Source organism: Globicephala melas, chromosome 4 (assembly GCF_963455315.2).
Source record: "Globicephala melas chromosome 4, mGloMel1.2, whole genome shotgun sequence".
NCBI classification, from domain to species: domain Eukaryota; kingdom Metazoa; phylum Chordata; class Mammalia; order Artiodactyla; family Delphinidae; genus Globicephala; species Globicephala melas.
In genome coordinates, this window is record NC_083317.1 from 115397760 (window position 1) to 115413303 (window position 15544).

Here is a 15544-nt window from a genome sequence, read left to right on the forward strand (position 1 = left end):
TCCTCCAGTCTGGTTTGTAAGGGGGAGCACAGAGAAGGTGTCTGGACCCTCAAGCAATTCAAGCCCTTGCCCCAACAGAGACACACAGTCTCAGGGCACACAAGCCGCTCGCCTGTCGTTACAGCCTCCTCAGGTTCCAGTTTGTCACGGACTTTACCTAGTGCAAAAAAGGGTATCACATCTAATTCACAGGTATGCATTCTAAGATGCCCCAGCTCACTAATTGCACTTAACTTGCCATCCATTCATTTAGCCAAGGAAAAGGAAGAGTATGGCCTTCACGTGGGGAAGGACCATGTTTGATGCACATTCCTGCCAGACACCCCAGGAGAAGCTGGTGTAGACACTCATCTGCTCCCACATAGGTGCTCCCTTCACGCTGATCTTTGGCTGTCACCCCCTCCCCACTGGCCCTCTGTGGCAGACACTGCTATGCACTCCCCACCCCGTTCCTCTTAGGAACACAGTTAAGGCACGTTTCCCAGCTCCTTTGCAGCTGGGGCCATGGGAGTGAGTCTGGATTGATGGGATACAGGCTCAAGTGACCCAGGCCATTTTTGGGGCTGGTCCTGAAGACCCTCCCTGGTGCGATGCTCCAGCTCTGCCTTCCCCTGGCACTGCAGGCTTGGAGGTCATGGGATCTAAGTGGCGAGGCTTCAAAGCAGAGGCAGTCTTCATGACCTGCCCTGGAGCGTGACAAGAGTGGTAAATAAACTTTCTGTAGAGCCGCTGAGTTTGGGTGGTTGTTACTACTTAGCCTCGCCGACAAAGCCCTGCTCTCCAGGAAAGTTCTGCTTCATGACAGTGAGAAGCTCTTTAAGTCCCTTGAGATACAGCCTGAGGCCAGGTACACCCTCTACCACCACCACTGAGTGGCTCCCTAGGCTGTTGTCCTCCGCAAAGCCATGGCCCTCTGGCCACATGACTCATCACGCCCCACCCACGAAATGAAGACCAGAGAGTGAATTTTCTGCATAAATATCTAACGAGTAAATAAAATACTTTTGCTTTTTCTGGTATCCTTCAGGATTCTTTCCAATGGACAATTAATAAACCCCTTTTCATTCATTCAGAAAGGTTTTATCTTGCACCTACAGTGGATCTAGCTGCGGGTAAGGCATTGAAGATGGGGGGAGGAAATGTAGAGTCAGAAAAACATTCTTTCTTGATCTGTGGTTGAGAGCAGAGAAGAATATCTGTCGATATCCTTATTTCCTTTTTAAAGCTTCAATTTATTATTAAAGACAGAGCTTTAAAATTTGTGCAGTAAAAACAGATGCGATTCCTTAACTACATAAATCCCCCCCCAAATCAACAATTATCCTAGAGTTTCATTTTTCACAAAATATTGTAAGAACTGTGAAATTAATTAAATAATGCCAAGGAAGGTTTTTTAATGTATCTGAAAGAGCCAGGAGGGAGGGGGGAGGCTTCCATCACTGCCCAGGTTTGGGCTGTCACCTGGGTCGTGCCTAGGCAGGCAGCCATTTTCCCTTCCACAGTACCACTTGCCCTTACTTCCCCCTCCTGAGGGGCCAGGGCATTTGGAGGAGGTATTTTTCCACAGTTCTGGGTCAGACGAGCCCTGAGTGAAGCCTCGGGGCCCTGAGCAGAGTCCTTCCTGCAAGGACACTGATGGGAAACCCTCTCCCTGCTGTCAGCTGGACGGCAATGAGGGTGACACCCAGGCACTGCCTTCATTTCCCCAACATTCTCTGGTGCTGGAAAAAGATGGTACTTAGTCTAGCAGAGATTCTAGGTTTAATCTAGGTGTACCTCTCCCCCTCCTGCCCATCCCCAGCCCTAGGAATTTTCTAGCTGGTTTGGAGACAAAAGCAAACTTTTTCTTCAAGAATGTATCTGACTCTGTTTCACACCTAAATTAGCGACTACTGAACTTAACATCAGTTTTTAAGTCCACCGTCGTCACCCCCTTCTCCCCAAAGCTTATGTGTAGCTACCTGGACTGGGCAGAGGTAACTGGAATACAGGTGAAGAAGTGAAACTGACATAGGAGAGCAGAAAAGCAAATAGAACCAGTGAAATATTTCACCCTCCACCCAACACACACACATTAACATGAAACTGGCAACAAGGACCTACTGTATAGCACTGGAAACTATCCTCAATATTTTGTAATAACCTACAAGGGAAAGGAATTTTAAAAAGAATACATATATATATATATAACTGCATCACTGTGCTGTATACCTGAAACTAACATGACATTGTAAATCAACTATACTTCAATTTAAAAAAAAAAGAACTGGGAGCTCTTTCCTTCATGGTTTTTTTTTTTTTTCCACTTTCTAGCAAACTTCACAACTGTCCTCCCACCTGCACAAATATGCTATTTCCTTTTTAAAATTCATAAATATATAAATACATAGAGTATATTTATGCTATATCAATTAATCCTCTATTCTTTACCCCCAAAGAAAGAAAACTTCCTATTTCACTTAATATCTTGGTCAGTGAATATTTAATATAGAAAAAAAAAAACCCACTTAAAACATCTTAACCATCGCCATCACGCTAGTACACGAGGACGGCCCCAGGGAGAGGCAGATCTCGTGGAAAGCCAGTAGGACCAAGGTTGCCCTTCCCCTCCCTTCTATTCTCTCCTACACCCTCCTCTGTGTGTACGTGTGTGTGTGTGTGTGTGTGTGTGTGTGTGTGTCTAAGGCCACATGCCTCTGGCCCATTTCTCCCTGTACCTCTAATTCACTTTCCTCTCTCTCTCTGCATACCAGCTTTCTTTGTTTTTCAAAACATGAGGGGGAGAAGTCCAGCTCTCCATTATCTGCAGGATCTACATTATCCCCAAGATCCAGAACCAATGAGTGAGAGGGAGTGGGGGAGGGAGGGAAGGAGGGGGAGAGAGAGAGAGAATGAGTATCAGAATGATGCAGCCCAGCCTCTGCACCAGATGCCCTTGGTCACGTGCCCATCCTTACTCCACGCAACTGAAGAAAGAGAGAGATGAGTCACAGAGGCAGGGAGGGGCTGGGCCCAGAGGATGGTGTGTGTGTGTGTGTGTGTGTGTGTGTGTGAGTGAGTGAGGGGAGGTCTCCTAGAAGAGGATATGAGTTTGGCAGGGACCCCCAAACTACCCATCACGGTCGGTTATGTGATTCTGCATCCCATACATTAATCTTTATCCCTTGTTATCTTTTAGTGTCATTTCTTGCCTTGTAATGACTGATCAAACTTCCTTCACAATTTCTTTCCCATTTTACTGTTTTCTAAAATCAGAGGGAGAAAGACATGGAGATACATTGAGAGAAAGACGTGGAGACACAGCTTCACTTTTTCTCTGTGTTTCGCATTCACAGATACCCCAGCTGACGGAACAGCAAGTGCTTCCTTAAAGGGGGGGAGGGGGAGGGGCTCTCTAGATGATTTCTAGGGAGAAGGCAAAGCAGTTTCGTTTCTAGATGTATTCATTCTACTCTAACGTGACAGCCTTTTCCCATCCTTTCTCTGGCCTTCTTCACCCACTCCATAGCACATCTATGGCCAAACCCGTGTGTACGTAACGAGCCAGGTGAGCCGGAGGGCCTGAGCGGAGATTGTTCTGATCATGTTTACAAACCCACATTTCTCTGCAAGAAGCTCACTTCAAGCCTTCTTATCTCCCTCCTGCCTTGCTTCCAGCTATTCTGTGAATCACATTAAAGTTCTTTATCTCATGAAACACATGCAGGATCAATAGCCATGCTTTCCCGCGTGTGTAATGTCTGCTGAAGAAAGCGGCAGGGCCTGACTCACTATGGGCACGCTTGCCCCCGCCTTGTTGCAGGAGATGCCATATGAAGCCACGAAGCCCTGGCCATTGGGTTCAAGGTGAGAGCTCTCCCAGCCTCACCTGAGGCTCATAGGACATCCACAGAGCGTCCTGTTTTTTGGAGGATTCTCAAAGGAATTTCCTTCCGGTCTTGGTATTAGGATTTGTTGTTCTTCTTCCAAAGAACCATAGTTGGTTGGTTGTTTCAATGGTGGTATAACCACCCCCGCAAACCCCCAAGTTGTTCAGTCACCGAAAAGCCTAAAGCCGCATCTGTGGCTCACTTGTGGCATCTAGGACTTCAAAGATACATGTTGCGTCCTAGTAACTAGCCTTATTCCTGGCTGGATTCGGGTTCCAATGATGTTTAAATTTTTTGAAATGCATTTACCTGTTACTTCTACTTCTATTTTATGATATCTTCATGAATTGCATACTACTTTAGAAGTTGCTATAAGTTTTTTTGAACAAGCTGGGATATAAATTTTACAAACCCAAGTCTTTCCATCATGCTAGGACTACAAGGGCTTAAGGAAAGATGTAAAGAAAATATAACCCAATCCTCAAAATGCCTTCTCCGTAAATCAATTCTGTTTCATCCACTGTTGAAGCCCTAGAACAATGCCTGATGTGTGCTAAGCACTCGGTAAATTTTTGTTGAATGATAATGGCCGATTTTCAACCCTTCCTTCTGTCCCAGAGACCTGACTGCTTCTAATCTTTACTGAAGTCCCGAAACTCAGTCCCCTCCCTACCATCTTGCATGTACCCTTCCCCTTGGTTTCTGTCTAACCATAAATCTACCAGGGCGTTCACGCCTTCATTTTGGAGGGGGTGGTGACGTTGAGATATAAGGTCTACTGTACTGCCACATCTGCCCAATCTTTTGCCAATAACTACCTACAACACCCCAGAGAAGATGCTGGTACCGATTCTAGTGAATGAATCAAATGACTCGCAAGATATTGATTAAGCTTCAACCACATGCCCTACAGGAAAGACGTACAAGGCCTTGGCCCCTGCTCTTAGAACTTAAATCAGTTTCCTAAAATCACTGAAACTACGCTGCCACTGAAATACAGACTATCTTCTCAGTAAGTAAATTCAAATTGAACCAGCTTGTTGAAGCAGGAAAGAGACTTGGTTTAAGCCCAAACTCTTGCTCTCGCCAGTTCTGTAAGGTTGGGGCATCATCTAACTCTTCCTGACCTTTGTTGACCCATCTGAAACCAATCTAAATATCCCTGGACTTCCCCAGTAGATGAACAGAAATAACAATCATACGAGATTTAATTTCCAAATTTCGATGGCTCTTAATAGTCAGCCCCCTGCCAAAAAGAGAACCAAGGCATTGCTTCCCACCCTACCCTCCCACCCAAGTCCCTCCTACTTTATTCTGGAAGTTTCTAAGTCCTCCTGTTTCCTCTGCTATCCCAGCTCCCACACCAAGGCAGCTCACAGCCTACCTGCCTCTGAGGCTTCTATGACAAGACTGCTTTCCCAAGGCAAAGGAATTGTTCCCCAGGGACACTCTGCAACCCTAGGGTTCTAGAATGCATGGAGTCTGTGATAGAGAGAGGGCATGGGCGGAGAAGAGCACACTCTGTCACCTGTACCCCCCACTAGCCTCGTTTGTGCCTGGGATGTCACATACCTTTCAGGAAAGCCCAAAACCAGACCTGTAGGCTGAGCGCAACCCAAATGCCACACATGGGATGGCATTCTCTCCCATCACAAGTGCCTCTTCTCTCCTCTCCAGACACCCAGCTACAAAATTTCCTTCTCTGACCCAACAGATCACGCTTATCAGCTCTTGTCGATGTCTTATAAATGCATCCAGAAAGGACCCTAGCCTACGATCTGTCGAGTCAGGGCTGGATCCAAAGCTGCATTATACATGAAAGACGACCCACTCATAAAACCTCTACAGTCCCTCTCGACTAAAGCAGCTAATGATTTGAAGGAATCCAGCACTTCCTGGAGGGTACAGCAGGGCCAGGCAGGACAGCACGTCACTGGGAGCACTGACTTTGACTGTGCAGGGGTGAGGAGGTGGTACCAGGACCTGCCCTAACCTGGCAGCCCCACATCAGAGGCATTTGCGAGTCTGTCCTGCACAGGGACTATGTTGGCTCAGCAAGGTCACAGAGCCAGAGCAATGCAATGCTGATTTAGGTCTACAGGCCGGCCGTGGAGAGATGCTTAGGGACCTGGGAAGGCCATATCTGTGGAGGCGGCCTGGAGGAAGCAAGAACCCATCCTGGGGAGGGGACCTTGTGTGCAGTCGTTTCACAGCAAATTATCGAAAGGAAATGGCATAGTTGGGTTTACGTTATAGAAGGACATGCTGGGGCCTGTTGAGGAGGGGTAGGAACAGAGACTGGTCAACCAACAAGGACATTTTATAGAAACTCACCCAGGAGATGATGAGAGTCTGACTCAGGCAGTAAAGGGATGCAGAAATGTTTATGAGGCCAAATCGTCAGGGTCTGATGATTGACCAAATGTGAGGGGTAGAGGTGAGTTCAGTTCTAAACCAAAGTCTCTCTCCTCTACTGCAGTCGCTTGAATCAAATCTCTCTTGCCATTTTTAGTAAGTGTCTGGTGAACATTTTTTCTGTTAAACCAAAGACAAGCTACCCAAATATGAAGTGGGTGAGGAGTGAGAAGACAGAATGTAGGACTAGAGCCTCAGAGGTTGTGCCCCCAGTTCAGTGAGAGCTAAATGCTTGGGAGGTGTCTTGGGGGCAAGAAGAAATAGCCAGATAAACATAGGAGAAGCCAGGTCTTCTGCCTTCAAATCCAGTGTAGCTAAGCTTGCTTGTGATTGCACAGAGTGTGGTGCGGATGCATACAAATGTGGAAACGTCCACATGTGGGCACACACACAAGAAAACTAGGCAGCCACCTGTGCAGTACAGTGTTAAATGGGGGTGGAGAGGGTCGAAAGCTCTTCCCTTTTGCCAGAAAGGCCACCGTTTCATTTCTGTTCTGACACATAAAATTCTTTTATTAGAAAAAAATATGTTTTATTATGTGATTAGAATTAAGGCTGATTTGATCAGCCTGGGAGAGGTGTATATCTACAAATTCACATTTTTTGCAGTGTCAATAATTGTTGTTGGATCCTTTTCTAATGGCCAGTTTTGATTGGGAAGGAACATGGAAACAGAAGAAACCAGTTTACCTTTCTCTTTGAGAGGGTGAAAGGGCACAGGTTTATAAGATGAGGGTACCAAATGTTAAACACTGCCAAGTTTGCCAATAACAGAGTTTAGTTGAGGTTCTTGTACGGAAAAGAAACTAACCTAATAAACTGAAGCAAAGAAATGGAATTTATTGAAGGAATAAGGCATCTCACAGAATACAAAGACTTGCTGACCTCTAGCACCGTGGAAAGACTCTAGGATCCCACGGTTTGTGATTGGCCCCTACAGATCTCAACCACTAGGAGGATTGTCTCACCGTCATCTGTCCCTCCAGTCCAAATGCATATTCCCCAAATAAAAAAATCAAGCCTGTTTGGGACAAGATTCTATGCCTGAATCAACCAGCTGGAACTGGGATGGGGTCATGTGCAGACGCAGGGCTCCTGGGGGCTCCCTCTGTGAGAAGAACAGTGTGATCAGATTCGGGAAAGGTGCGGTGTACCTGGGCTCCCTCCATACATTACTTCCCAGCCATGTGGCTCTTCACCCTTTATAAAGCCCAAGCACTTCCCCATGACTATTCTCATCCTCACAATTATCACATATGTAGGCTGAGCAGGGACGCTTTCAGACGCAAGGATGCCTTCTTTCAGGTGAGGAAGATGAGGCTGACAAAGCTTAGTGGACTTACCCAAGGTCACAGATAGACTAAGTAGAGGAGGCAGGACTTAACCCTATGTCCCCTGTGCTGCAAAACCAAGTATGTGAGTGTGGGTGTGGGAGAGACAAATGACTACATGGGTAGAAATGCATGAATAATAAGTAAGGGGGTGTCTGGATCAGAACAACTAGAACGGAAGGAACGTGGTCACTTGCACTCTCAAACTAAGCTATTTACAAGAGAGCAAGAAAAAGGGGAGGAGGGATCAGAATACAGATGGAGGAAAGGGAAGAGCAAGAAATAGACTCAGATCAAGAGGAAGACTTCTGGAATCCGCACGTAAAACATACCTATAATGTATCAATGGCAGAGGCTACTCATTGCCCCCGCAAGGGCTAGTCTCCCCTTACAATATAGTAAAAACATTCTTAGTAGAATGAATGGCTGCCCAGCTAAGGGTTACATTTCCAATCTCCTTTCCAAGTAGTGGCCACATGGTTCTGGCTTTTGGGGTGTGAGCAAAAGTGACATGTACAAATTCCTTGTCATGCTCTTAAAGGGCATGTCTTTTACCTCTTCCCCCTTTCTACACTCTGGAATACAGAGTTAATGGCAGGAGGTAAAGCAGCTATATTGGACCATGAGGTACAAAACAAGTATGAGGATGGCAGAGACACAAAATGGATAAAGCCTGGGTTCCTGACGATTACGAAGCCACCATACTAATCACTGCCAACCCAGACTTATTTTCAATTCCAAGAAATCATTTTATTATGGTTTTATTGAAGAAATAATATAACGCCATGCATCATGCAGTATTATAGTAGGCACTGGTAAATGCTAAATATTTACATGATTGATATGCAGGCTAAAAAAAAGTCGGTGTATTTGGCTAGGGAATTAGTGGTAAGTTCTATGTCTTCTTTATCTACTTTAAGATTTAAAATGATTATATATCAATAGTGAAATTATTAATAAACTATATTGCATCAATTGAAATTTTTTGAATGCTTACAACTTTTAATACAATTATTCCTCTTCAAGGAATTTTTTTCTCATAGAGAAACTTTTTACTAGAAATTTCTATCAAAAACACAATGACGGTAATTATATGCTTTGGGCTCTTGTGTGAGATTTTTCATAGACTAAATTCCTTTAAAATACAAATTTTAAATCACTGGTTATGAACATTAAATATTTTAAACTTTTTAACGTGGAAAATTTCAAATATATACATGATTAGAGAAAGTAATACAATGAACCCCTGTATACGTATTACACATCTTCAACTACTAACTCCTGACCAATTTTGTTTCATCTGTATGGCCTCATCCACTTCCAATCCTCCCCAAGTGGATTATTTTGAGGCAAATCACAGACATCACACCATTTCATCCATAAATATTTTAGCATATATCTCAGAATAAGGACTCTTTTAAAAACATGATCATCATACCATTCTTTGTTATTATCATTAAACATACAGTGTTTAATTTCCCCAATTATCTCATAAACTTTTTTGCAGGATCCAAATAAATTCCATACATTGCAATAAGTTGATATGTCTCTGTTAGTGTATAGGTTACTTGGACTTTTATGGAAAAGACCAACGATCTTCTGGCTTGTTTAAGCCACTGTTACGTGGAGTCTCTCTGTCACGACAAGGACATCCTAACACCCCATCACTCCACTAGACCTGCAGGGGCCTTGGCCTAGAACCACTGCAGGCTCTGGTCCTCAGGGCAGGCATGTGGCTCACTACCCTGGTCCCCAGGCCTGGACCGACCCAGACAAGGGCAGGACCAGAATCCAGCACCCAAACCTGTCTTGGGCTGAGATATTTCTAGTCCTTATCAGGCCACCCATATGATCTCTGTTGCAACTACTCAACTCTGCTGTTGAGTCTGAAAGCAGCCATAGACAGCATGTAAACAAGTGAGTGTGGCTGTATTCCAACAAAACTTTATTTATGGACACAAACCGGGATTTCATATAATTTTCATAAATATTATAATGTACATTATTACAAATTATAGTTATGTATTGTCAAATTATACTATGAAATAGTAAAATATTTTATGTCATGAAATAGTATTCTTTTGATTTTAACCATTTAAAAATGTAAAAACCATTCTTAGCTTGCTGGCTGCACATAAACAGATAGCAGACCAGATTTGTTGGTCTGTGGGCTGTCATTTGTTAAGCCCTGATCTAGTCGAACCTTCTCATCGCTTTTACTGAGAATTAAACTGAGGACCAGAGAGGTGAATTAATTCACCCAAAGTCACACAGCAAGTTGATGACAGAGGCCAAATTAGAACCCCAAATGTACCAAAGAGTAGAATACTCTAATATACAAGAATAGTGTACTCAGGAACCATTTGAAAGGCCAAAGACAGAGAACCAGAGCTTATATTCAATGCCATATGGATACATAATGACAATAGACAGCTTGACTGCAGTGCCCGTTTCCTAGTAACCACAGTCTCTCTGATGAAAGATTGTTCCCACTTGTTATTTATAACTTATTTCCCAATTGGGAGGGTGAGTGATTGGTTTATATTTAGTTACAAGAGCCAGGGAAATCCTGATCTACCATCTTAGGATAGACACAAACCTTATAGCCACAGCTGCCAGGAGATGGGAGAAAGCAAAGAAAGCTGCAGTGTACAGTGTTGTCCCTGTTACCAACAACAAGGGTCACATATAGCAATTACTGACTGCCTGACACAAATAACAGATGGTGTGAGGGGAGATGGGAGGAAAGGGATGCATTCCTATTTATGCTCTACGGAAGCAGTCATTATGAAAAACCTCTCTGCACCTTGGTCATTACTGGGAGCATCTGTTAATTTTGCCTGCCTTTTGACTTTGTTAGCATTATTTTGCTTCTGGCTCCTAGAATTATTATTCATTTCTGAGAATGAATTCTGCTGTCTCTGAAGGGGCTTTCTTGATTCCATTGAAAATTAGATGATCTAAAGTCCAGGAAGAGAGCACAAAGCATTAGAAACCATGAACAGCCTATAAAAAGAAAAGAGTTCATGGGTCTGAGTCAAGAGATTCCAAGTGGAGTTGGGTAGAATTGACAAATTAAGCCAAAATCAGAGAAGGTATGCACTGAAGGGGTCATCTGGAGATTAGCTAGTGCTGTCCAACCCCTTATTTTACTTCTACAGGCTCAGAGAGGGTGAGTGACTTTCATAAGATCACACAGCAGCTTAAGTGCATTCATATCTCTTTATTTGCTGCCCTGTGACCTTTTTGTTGCCTGAGCAGCTGCTAAAACAAGGCAGAAAATATCTCAGAGCAGGCAGATGTGAAGCGCCAACATGATGAATAGATGCAGAGCCTTCACTTCCTTCCATGCACAAATGTAAAGAGACAATTATGTGTCGTTGCAAAATATACAGGAAAGTAGTCAAAAAGCAACATTTGTTAAAAGAGTGAGGAAGATAAGCCTTAAAACAATAACCCATCCCCATTTGTGCTTTTTAGTTAACAGAGACCTTGCAACCCTGAGTTGTTTTGTAACAATTCTAAGAGGTTGACAGTGCAGGAAATGTCCCTATTTTAAAGAGAAACTGCTAAAAGCCATAAACACCTGCTGTGTTCCACTGTTCTGAATGCTTCTTAGGTATTAATAAATCCTCATAGTGATCCAATGATGTGGTTAAAATTATTATCCCCATTTTTCAAGGGTAGAAACTAAAGTGCAGAAAGGTGAACCGATTGGTCCAAGATCACTGCCCGTATCTAGATATGGTGGACACACCCTAGGTTGACCCCCCAACAAGTCACGGTTCTGTGTAAAAATCTCTCCTTGAGTGTTGGCAGGACTTGTGACTTGCTTCTTATCAACAGAATTTGGGATAAAGAAGGATATTACACAATGATAAGGGGTCAATTCTCCAAGAACACATAGTAATTCTTAAAATGTATGTGCCTAACAACAGAGCATGAAACTTCATTAGGCAAAAACTGATAGAACTGCAAGGGGAAAATAGATGAATCCACTATCATAGTGCGAGACTTCAACACCCTCTCCCAGAAATGGGCAGATCCAGCAGGTGGAAAATCAGTTAGGACATAGTTCAATTCAACAATGCCATCAATCAACTGGATATAATTGACATATAGAATATTTCATCCAACTAATAATATATATTCTTCTCAAGCTCACACGGAACATTCACCAAGATAGACGACATTCTGGGCAATAAAACACACCTAACATACCATAAGATGTTAGGTTGGTGCCCACATCCTGGGCCATGAAACACATCTACCTGGTTCACTAGTTGAACTCTTAGAGTTGTTACAAAACCTAACAAATTTAAAAGAATAGAAATTATGCAATGTCTATTCTTAGACCACAATGGAATTAAACTAGGAATCGATAATAGAAAGATAACAGGGAAATCCCCAAATATGTGGAGATTAAACAACATACTTCTAAATAGCACATGGGTCAAAGAAGAAATATCAAGATAAAAGTTAAAATATTTTAAACTAAAAGAAAATAAACCACAACTTATCAAAATTTGTGGAATGCAGCAAAAGCAGTGCTTAGAGGGAAATTTATAGCATTGAATGCATATATTAGTAAAGAAGATCTAAAATCAATCATCTAAATTTCCACCGTAGGAAACTAGAAAAAGAAGAGTAAATTCAATCCAAAGTAAGGCAAAGAAAATAAATAATAAAAATTAGACCAGATATCAATAAAATTAAGAACAGGAAATCAATAGAGAAAATCTATGGAACCAAGAGCTAGTTCTTTGAAAAGATCAATAAGCTCAATAAAGCTCTAGCTGGGCTAAGAAAAGAAGAGAGAACAAGACTAATATCAGAAATTAAAGAGGGGGAGAGACCTTCAAGATGGCAGAGGAGTAACATGTGGAGATCACCTTCCTCCCCACAAATACATCAGAAATACATCTACATGTGGAACAACTCCTACAGAACACCTACTGAACAGTGGCAGAAGACCTCAGACTTCCCAAGAGACAAAAAACTCCCCACATACCTGGGTAGGGCAAAAGAAAAAAGAAAAAACAGAGACAAAAGATTAGGGATGGGACCTGCACCAGTGGGAGGGAGCTGTGAAGGAGGAAAGGTTTCCACACACTAGGAAACCCCTCTGCAGGCAGAGACTGTGGGGGGAGGAGGGGGAAAACTTCGGAACTGCGGAGGAGAGCGCAGCAACAGGGATACAGAGGGCAAAATGGAGATTCCTGTACAGAAGATAGGTGCCGCCCAGCACTCACCAGCCCGAGGCTAGTCTGCTCACACACCAGGGCAGGCGGGGGCTGGGAGCTGAGGCTCGGGCTTCGGAGGTCAGATCCCAGGGAGAGGACTGGGGTTGGTTGCGTGGACACAGCCTGAAGGGGGCTAGTGCACCACAGCTAGCTGGGAGGGAGTCCAGGAAAGAGTTGAACTGCCTAAGAGGCAAGAGACCATTGTTTCGGGGTGCACGAGGAGAGGGGATTCAGAGTACCACCTAAATGAACTCAAGAGACAGGTGTGAGCTGCGACTATCAGCGCAGATCCCAGAGATGGGCATGAGATGCTCAGGCTGCTGCTGCATCCAACAAGAAACCTGTGTGCAAGAACAGGTCACTATCCACACCTCCCCTCCTGGGAGCCTGTGCAGCCCGCCACTGCCAGGGTCCCAAGATCCAGGGACAACGTCCCCAGGAGAACACATGGTGCACCTCAAGCTGTTGCAATGTCACGCCGGCCTCTTCTGCCGCAGTCTCGCCCCGCATTCCATACCCCTCCCTCAGCCCAGCCTGAGTGAGCCAGAGCCCCCGAATCAGTTGCTCCTTTAAACCTGTCCTGTCTGGGCAAGGAACAGATGCCCTCAGGTGACCTACATGCAGAGGTGGGGCCAAATCCAAAGCTGAACCCCAGGACCTGTGCAAACAAAGAAGAGAAAGAGAAATTTCTCCATGCAGCCTCAGGAGCAGCAGATTAAATCTCCACAATCAACTTGATGTACCCTGCATCTGTGGAATACCTGAATAGACAACGAATCATCCCAAAATTGAGGCGGTGGACTTTGGGAGGAACGATATATATATTTCCTCCCTTTTTCTCTTTTTGTTAGTGTGTATGTGTATGCTTCTTTGTGTGATTTTGTCTGTTTAGCTTTGCTTTTAACATTTGTCCTAGGGATCTGTCTGTCCGTTTTTTTGTTGGTTTTGTTTTGTTTTGTTTTTGTATACTTTTTTTTTTTTGTGGTACGCGGGCCTCTCACTGTTGTGGCCTCTCCCATTGTGGAGCACAGGCTCCGGACACGCAGGCTCAGTGGCCATGGCTCACTGGCCCAGCTGCTCCGCGCCATGTGGGATCTTCCCGGACCAGGGCACGAACCTGTGTCCCCTGCATCGTCAGGCGGACTCTCAACCACTGTGCCACCAGGGAAGTCCCTGTTTTTGTATACTTTTTAGCACTTGTTATCATTGGTGGATTTGTTTTTTGGCTTGGTTACTATCTTCTTTCTTTCTTTCTTTTTTTATTACTTTTTAATTTTTTAAATTTTTAATATTTTTTAACAACTTTATTTTATTTATTTTCTTTCCTGTGGCTGACAGGGTCTTGCTGCTCTGGTCGGGTGTCAGGCCTGTGCCTCTGGGTTGAGGGAGAACCGAGTTCAGGACATTGGACCACCAGAGACCTCCCAGCTTCCACATAAAATCAAACGGCAAAAGCTCTCCCAGAGATCTCCATCTCAATGCTAACACCCAGCTCCACTCAACGACCAGCAAGCTACAGTGATGGATACCCTATGCCAAACAACTAGCAAGACAGGAACACAACCCCACCCATTAGTAGAGAGGCTGCCTAAAATAATAATAATGTAACAGATGCCCCAAAACTCACCACCGGATGCGGTCCTGCCCACCAGAAAGACAAGATCCAGCCTCATCCACCTGAACACATGCACCAGTCCCCTCCACCAGGAAGCCTACACAACCCACTGAACCAAATTGAGTTACTGGGGGCAGACACCAAAAACAAATGGGAACTACAAACCTGCAGCCTGTGAAAAGGAGACCCCAAACACAGCAAGTTAAGCAAAGTGAGAAGACAGAGAAACACACAGCAGATGAGGAAGTTAGGTTAAAACCCACCAGACTAAAAAAGTGAAGAGGAAATAGGCAGTCTACCTGAAAAAGAATTCAGAGTAATGATAGTAAAGATGATCCAAAATCTTGGAAACAGAATGGAGAAAATACAAGAAACGTTTAACAAGGACCTAGAAGAAATAAAGAGCAAACAAACAGTGATGAACAACACAATAAATGAAATTAAAAATTCTCTAGAAGGAATCAATAGCAAAATAACTGAGGCAGAAGAACGAATAAGTGACCTGAAGATGAAATAGTGGAAATAACTACCACAGAGCAGAACAAAGAAAAAAGAATGAAAAGAATTGAGGACAATCTCAGACATCTCTGGGACAACATTAAACACACCAACATTCGAATTATATGGGTCCGAAAAGAAGAAGAGAAAAAGAAAGGGACTGAGAAAATATTTGAAGAGATTATAGTTGAAAATTTCCCTAATATGGGAAAGGAAATAGTCAGTCAAGTCCAGGAAGCAGAGAGACTCCCATACAGGATAAATCCAAGGAGAAACACACCAAGACACATATTAATCAAACTATCAAAAATTAAATACAAAGAAAAAAAACATTAAAAGCAGCAAGGGAAAAGCAACAAATAACATACAAGGAAATTCCCATAAGGTTAACAGCTGATCTTTCAGCAGAAACTCTGCAAGCCAGAAGGGAGTGGCAGGACATATTTAAAGTGATGAAAGAGAAAAACCTACAACAAAGATTACTCTACCCAGCAAGGATCTCATTCAGATTCGACAGAGAAATTAAAAGCTTTACAGACAAGCAAAAGCTAAGAGAATTCAGCACCACAAAAC